Source organism: Taudactylus pleione, unplaced genomic scaffold (assembly GCF_031769625.1).
Source record: "Taudactylus pleione unplaced genomic scaffold, aTauple2 ptg000128l, whole genome shotgun sequence".
NCBI classification, from domain to species: Eukaryota; Metazoa; Chordata; class Amphibia; order Anura; family Myobatrachidae; genus Taudactylus; species Taudactylus pleione.
Window position 1 is genome coordinate 11,684,658 of NW_028284530.1, and position 6,000 is coordinate 11,690,657.

Sequence of the window (6,000 nt, forward strand, 5' to 3'; positions counted from 1 at the left end):
TCTTGGTATTGTAGAGTAAGTGTGTGGCAGCGTCCTACGCGTGTCGACCTCTCAGGGCCATCAATTGGCGGAAGTCCAGCCTGACTCCGTCTCAGGAAATGATCCATCTGGGTGCTCTCCTGGACTCCAGAGTTCAGAGAGTTTTCCTACCCAGGGACAAACAGACGTCCCTTCAGTCCCAAATCAGACTTTTTCTTCAACATTGAAGAGTCTCGATAAATGTCTGCATGCAGGTTCTGGGCAAACTGGTCTCCACCTTCGATATGGTATAGTATGCACAGTTCCATTCCCGTCCACTTCAAAGGGAAATCCGGCAGCGGTGGAACCGATCCCTCTGGCATCTCAAATCCCAGACCCTAGTCCTGTCCAGAGAAGTCCGTCATTCTCTCCTGTGGTGGCTCCAGTTGTCACATCTCGACAGGGGTCGTCCATTCCTAATCCAGGATTGGGTCCTTCTAACCACAGATGCCAGCCCTCATGGCTGGAGAGCTGTCACTGGCAGTCATTCTTTTCAGGGCAGGTGGACAGTTCAGGAGACCAACCTACCAATCAATATCTTGGAGCTTCAAATGGTATACCGCGCACTTTGTCAAGCGAAACCCTTCAACACAAAGCTGTGAAGGTGTAGTCAAACAACGCAACGGTGGTCGCCTACATAAACCATCAAGGCGGTACCAAGAGTCGAGGAGCAATGAAAGAAGTCAGTCTCATCCTTTGTTGGGCGGAACGCTACCTTCCAGCTCTCTCAGCGGTCTAAATTCCGGTAGTCCAAAATTGGGAAGCACTTCCTCAGCAGACAGGATGTTCTCTCCAGCGAGTGGTCTCTCCATCCAGACGTTTTCCAGATGCTGATTCATCGCTGGGTTCAGACATCGACTTGATGGCTTCCCGGCACAACAACAAGCTTCCGCGCTACGGATCCTGATCCAGGGACCCGGTAGCTTTCTTGGTGGATGCACTAGCGGTACAGTGGACATTTCCGCTTGTATACCTTTTTCCTCCGATGGCTCTCCTTCCGCGGGTCCTTAGCAAAGTAAAGCAAGTGGGTGTCTCTGCCATTCTCATAGCTACGGATTGGCCACAGAGGACTTGGAACGTAGACCTCAGTCTATCCATTGCACCCCCGTGGCGCCTCCCTCTCTGACCAGATCTACTCTCTCGGGGACCGTGTCTTCATCCTGACTTTCGGCCAGCCAGCTTTGTCGGGATGGCTATTGAAACCTCGTTCCTAAAAGCCACGGGTTTTTCAGATTCAGTTATCCGGACCATGCTACGCGCCAGGAAACCTTCGGCGAGTATCTACTATCATGTATGGCGGACATACTTTAAGTGGTGGTCTGCCCGCGGTCGGGATCCTCTGGTGTTTCGTCTTTCTAGACTTGTCTTTCTTGCAGACAGGTTTGGATCTGGGCCTTCGCCTTGCTTTCTTGAAGGTTCATGAGTCAGCTCTCCCTGTATTATTTCAGCACAGAATAGCTTGTCTGCCAGCTGTTCAGACTTTTCTACAAGGGGTCCTCCACATTCAGCCACCTTTCATCCCCCGGTAACTCAGTGGAATCTTTCTTTGGTTTTAAGATTCTACAAAAAACCCTTTGAACCGTTGGTTTCCATTGATCTGCATTGGCTTACGTGGAAAACAGTTTTCCTTCTGGCTATTGCGTCAGCCCACATTGTTTTCAGACTAGGGTGCATTGTCTCACCGTGCACCTTTCCTGGTGTTCCATCCTGACCGGGCAGTTCTCCACACACGTCTGGACTATCTCCCAAAGGTAGTGTCATGCTTCCATATCAACCAGGAGATTGTGGTCCCTTCCCTGTCAACTTCAGGTTCTTCTGACTCGACGCTGGACATTGTCCGGGTTCTTCGCACTTATGTTGATCGGACCAAAGACCTACGGAAGTCAGACTTTCTGTTTGTTCTTTATGACTTCAACAAGCGTGGCTGGTCAGCTTCAAAACAAACTCTGGCTCGTTTGTTGCGCCTTACCATTTGTCATGCCTATCTTTTGGTAAAGAAGCCGGTTCCGCCTTCGGAGAAGGCTCATTCCACTAGATCTGTGGGGGCTTCTTGGGCGACTCGTCGTGGTGCCTCTGCTGAGCAGCTTTGTAGGTCTGCCACTTGATCCTCTGCCAACACTTTCATAAAATTTTACAGCTTTGACACCTTCTCCTCTACTGATACGGCTTTTGGGCGTCTGGTTCTTAGTGCAGCACAGGAGCGTTCCCTCCCTTAAATGTACAGCTTTGGGATGTTCCACATTCCAAGTGTCCCCCATTGGATGAATGAAAAGAGGGCATTTTTGTCTTACCTGTAAAATCCTTTTTTCTGAGTCCATGGGGGACACTGGGCACCCACCGTCTCGCACCTGGCTGTCTAGAGGTTTTATGGTTCCGGCATCTGGTTCCTAGACAGGTGGTGTGCCTAATTCTGTCTGTATGCCGACTTCGCCATTCCTGTTCCTTGGGCTTGTTAAGAATAACTGGCTTCAGGCGGGGTGTAGGGGAGGAGGAGCCTGTGCTGCAAAAGAATCTTACTCTTTGGTGCCCAGGCTCCTGCTTCTCACCCTACACCCACAGTCCCAGTGTCCCCCATGGACTCAGAAAAAAGGATTTTAAAGGTACATACACACTTAAAGATTTTCTGTCCAACCATCCAACTAGTTGATTGGATGGAATCAAAATCTGGTAAAGTATGAAAGCAAATGATAATCAGCAATTTGCTCCCAAATGCTGAAAAATGGACAAAAACTGTTGTTTGAACTAATTGTTTAGATCAAACATTTAACAAACTTTTAACGACCATTTTCATCTGTTTTCTGGCATTTAGGAGCAAATTGCTGATCATCATTTACTCCCATAGGTTACAAGATTTTCATTCCAACCAATCAACTAGTTGGATGGTTGGACAGAAAATCTTTACATGTAACTAATGCTGCATAAACACGTAAAGATTTTCTGTCCATCCATCCAACTAGTTGATTGGTTGGAATGAAAATCTGGTAACTTATGGGAGTAACTGATGATCAGCAATTTGCTCCTAAATGCCAGAAAACAAATAAAAATGGTCATTCAGACAAGTTTGAACAAATTGTTTAGATCAAACATTTAACAAACAGTTTTTGTCCATTTTCCGGCATTTGGGTGCAAATTGCTGACTGTCATTTGCTTTCATACCTTACCAGATTTTCACTCCAACCAATCAACTAGTTGGATGGTTGGACAGAAAATCTTTACGTGTGTACCCAGCTTAACTTTTTCATTAAACCTGCCAATCTCTCCAACTTGTGATGTCACAAAAGTAGGCTTACAGGGTCTAAATAAATGAAGGATGACATTTTTTGTGTGTTCATTAAAAAAATAATAATTTTTCTTCCATTTTTTGTCGAACTTCAGTTGTCAGCATGGCCTGGTATACATATACACACTGTGCATACTGTATATAGATATATACTGTGTATATATATATATATATATATATGTGTATTACAGTGTATATATATATATATATATAAAAGACACTGGGCACACTGCAGAATGAGGGGAGGAGAGTCCGGATGGATTGGTGGGTACAGAGCTGTGAAGGTGAGGGGGGTGGGTGTGACCGGACGCAGTAGAAGTCAAGATGCCAAATAAAATATATATATGCCTTTATGTGAAGGCACCGAGGTATGAAAACTAAAATTAGGTATTGTTAAATCCCTCTTTCTTCTTCGGGGTCCATAGGGATCCACAGGGATACCATGGGAATATTATCGTTGGAGAGACCAGGCACCAAACAGTTAAAGCTTCAGCTCCCAGGATGCCTCAGGTCCTCCATATATACCATGCCCCTAGCCATAGGACTTCAACTATTTGGTACGGCAGGATCAAGACGCACCTTTGTAACGGGACTGCTCAGGCAGTCCTAAGCTTTTATTTTATCATTTATTTAGATTTTATGTTTTTGTGTTGGCAGTACTAGGCGTCTGAATTAAGACGCATGTAATGTGAATCCATCTACCTCCGCCGGGCTGCAACACCAGTAACTGGCCTGGTGATTCCAGCGGGTCGCAGCTGAGCTTGCTAGCAGATATGCTGCGACCCGGACGCACAAAGATGTCAGGTAAGGAGATTCCTCGCTTACGGAGAATTGAGTGCGGCAGTCCTTGCTTCTGGTGTCAGAGACGCACCAGAAGCCGCTGCAGTTAGGGCCCGGGATTGTCTGCGTCCTTACTACAACACTGGGGCCTTATCGTCTGATGCCGGGGATCGGCAATAGACGCTTCTGATGCCACGAGGCCAGTGTACCAGCTGGTTAACGCAACTTTGGGGAGGTAGGCGCTCCCCCGGCAGCTCTGAAGGGTTTTCGTGCTTCTGGATTGCTGCACACACCCTCCACGTGTATTTGAGACGCTCACTGTTCACGCTCAGGCCCTGATTCAGAGCCGGACGCTCTGACAGAGCCATCGCTCTGAATCAGGGCCGTCCTCTTTTTTTTAGAGCGGCCTCCTGGCTGCTCGCATAGCTGTGGGTGACCACCCACAGCTATAGCGAGCGGCCAAAAAGATGGTCAAGACCATCGCGACCGACGGCCTTACGACGAGACCTTTGTGGTTGGGTCTCGTTGCCGCAAGCCCTGGAGTGCTTTTGGCTCTATCAAATTGTGATGTCAGTGTGGCCGGCCCCAGATGGAAGGCGTTCCCATAGGAACGCTTCCGTCTGGGCAGCCACGCCCACCAAAGGGGGCGTGCTGTCACCATCGACAGCACGCCCCCTTTGGTACGAGACCCATAGCGACGGCTTGACCGCCGCTATCCAGGTCTCGCGCACAACGGAGCCGGGTCTGTCATGCGCACTCGGCCAACATCGACCTGCTTGCGAGCGCTCACGAGCGGGTCTGAATTAGGCCCTCAGTGTGCTCTGTAGCTGTTGGTCTCTCAGGAAGGTTTGGGCCAGTCTCCCTGTATACCTCTCCCTTGGTTAAGGTATATAGGACCTCATTCAGTGGAGGTCGTTAGTTGTAATCGGTCGCACTGAATCAGGGCGGCTGCTTGCATCCTGAACGACCGCCTTCTTGTCGATCGCTAAGCTGTGGATTAACACCCTCGGCTCTAGCAACCGACATCGGTGATGGTCAAGATCATCACGACCATCAGGGCTAAGGTTGGGTCTGGGCACTCGTAAGCCCCAGGGAGCAGGAAGCTCCCTACTGACATCAGCAATGATGTCAGTGGGGCCGCCCCCAAACGGCAAGCGTTTCGGCCGGAACAGGCACGCCCCCTGCCCGCCTCCCAAACGGAGCGAGCTGTCACTCACCATCAACAGCTCGCCCCGTCTGCTGCGAGACTCCTAGTGACGGAGCATGCATCGCTAGCTGGGTCTCGCGCATGCGCACGACGGAGCCGGCTCCGTCGTGCGCATGCCCAGTGGGGCAACATCGAGTCGGCTGCGAGCGCTCAGCGCTTGCGACCGACTCTGAAAGACCCCCATAATGCTCTATATACTACCATTGTGTTTGTGTAGTTGATCTAGAGTCGATTGTAATTATATTACATATGCATTGTAAGTGACTGTTTGCTAGCTGCTGTATTGACACGGCCTGATTCAGACCCTCTCGTAAGCGCTATGCGCTCGCAAGCAGGTCGATGGCCGGGCAGAGTGCACGCGTGGCGTGCGCAAGTCCTGCAGCGAGCGAGAAATCACTCACTGCGGGACTCACTACAAGACAGGGCGGCTGTCAATGTTGATCGACAGCTCGCCCCGTTTTGTAGGCGGGGAGGGGGGGGTGGCTGGCCAAATGGAGGCATTCCTGAAGGAACGCCTGCCTTTTGGGGGCGGCCCTACTGACATCACGAGTGATGTCAGTAGTGAGCTTCCTGCTCTGTTAGAGCAGGAAGCTCATTGGGGCTTGCGGGAACGAGACCCTGCCACAAGGGTCTCATCGCCAGCCCGATGGTCGCCCATCACCTGGCCACTCGCAAAGGCTGTGGGTGGTCACCCACAGCTTAGCGAGCGGCCAGG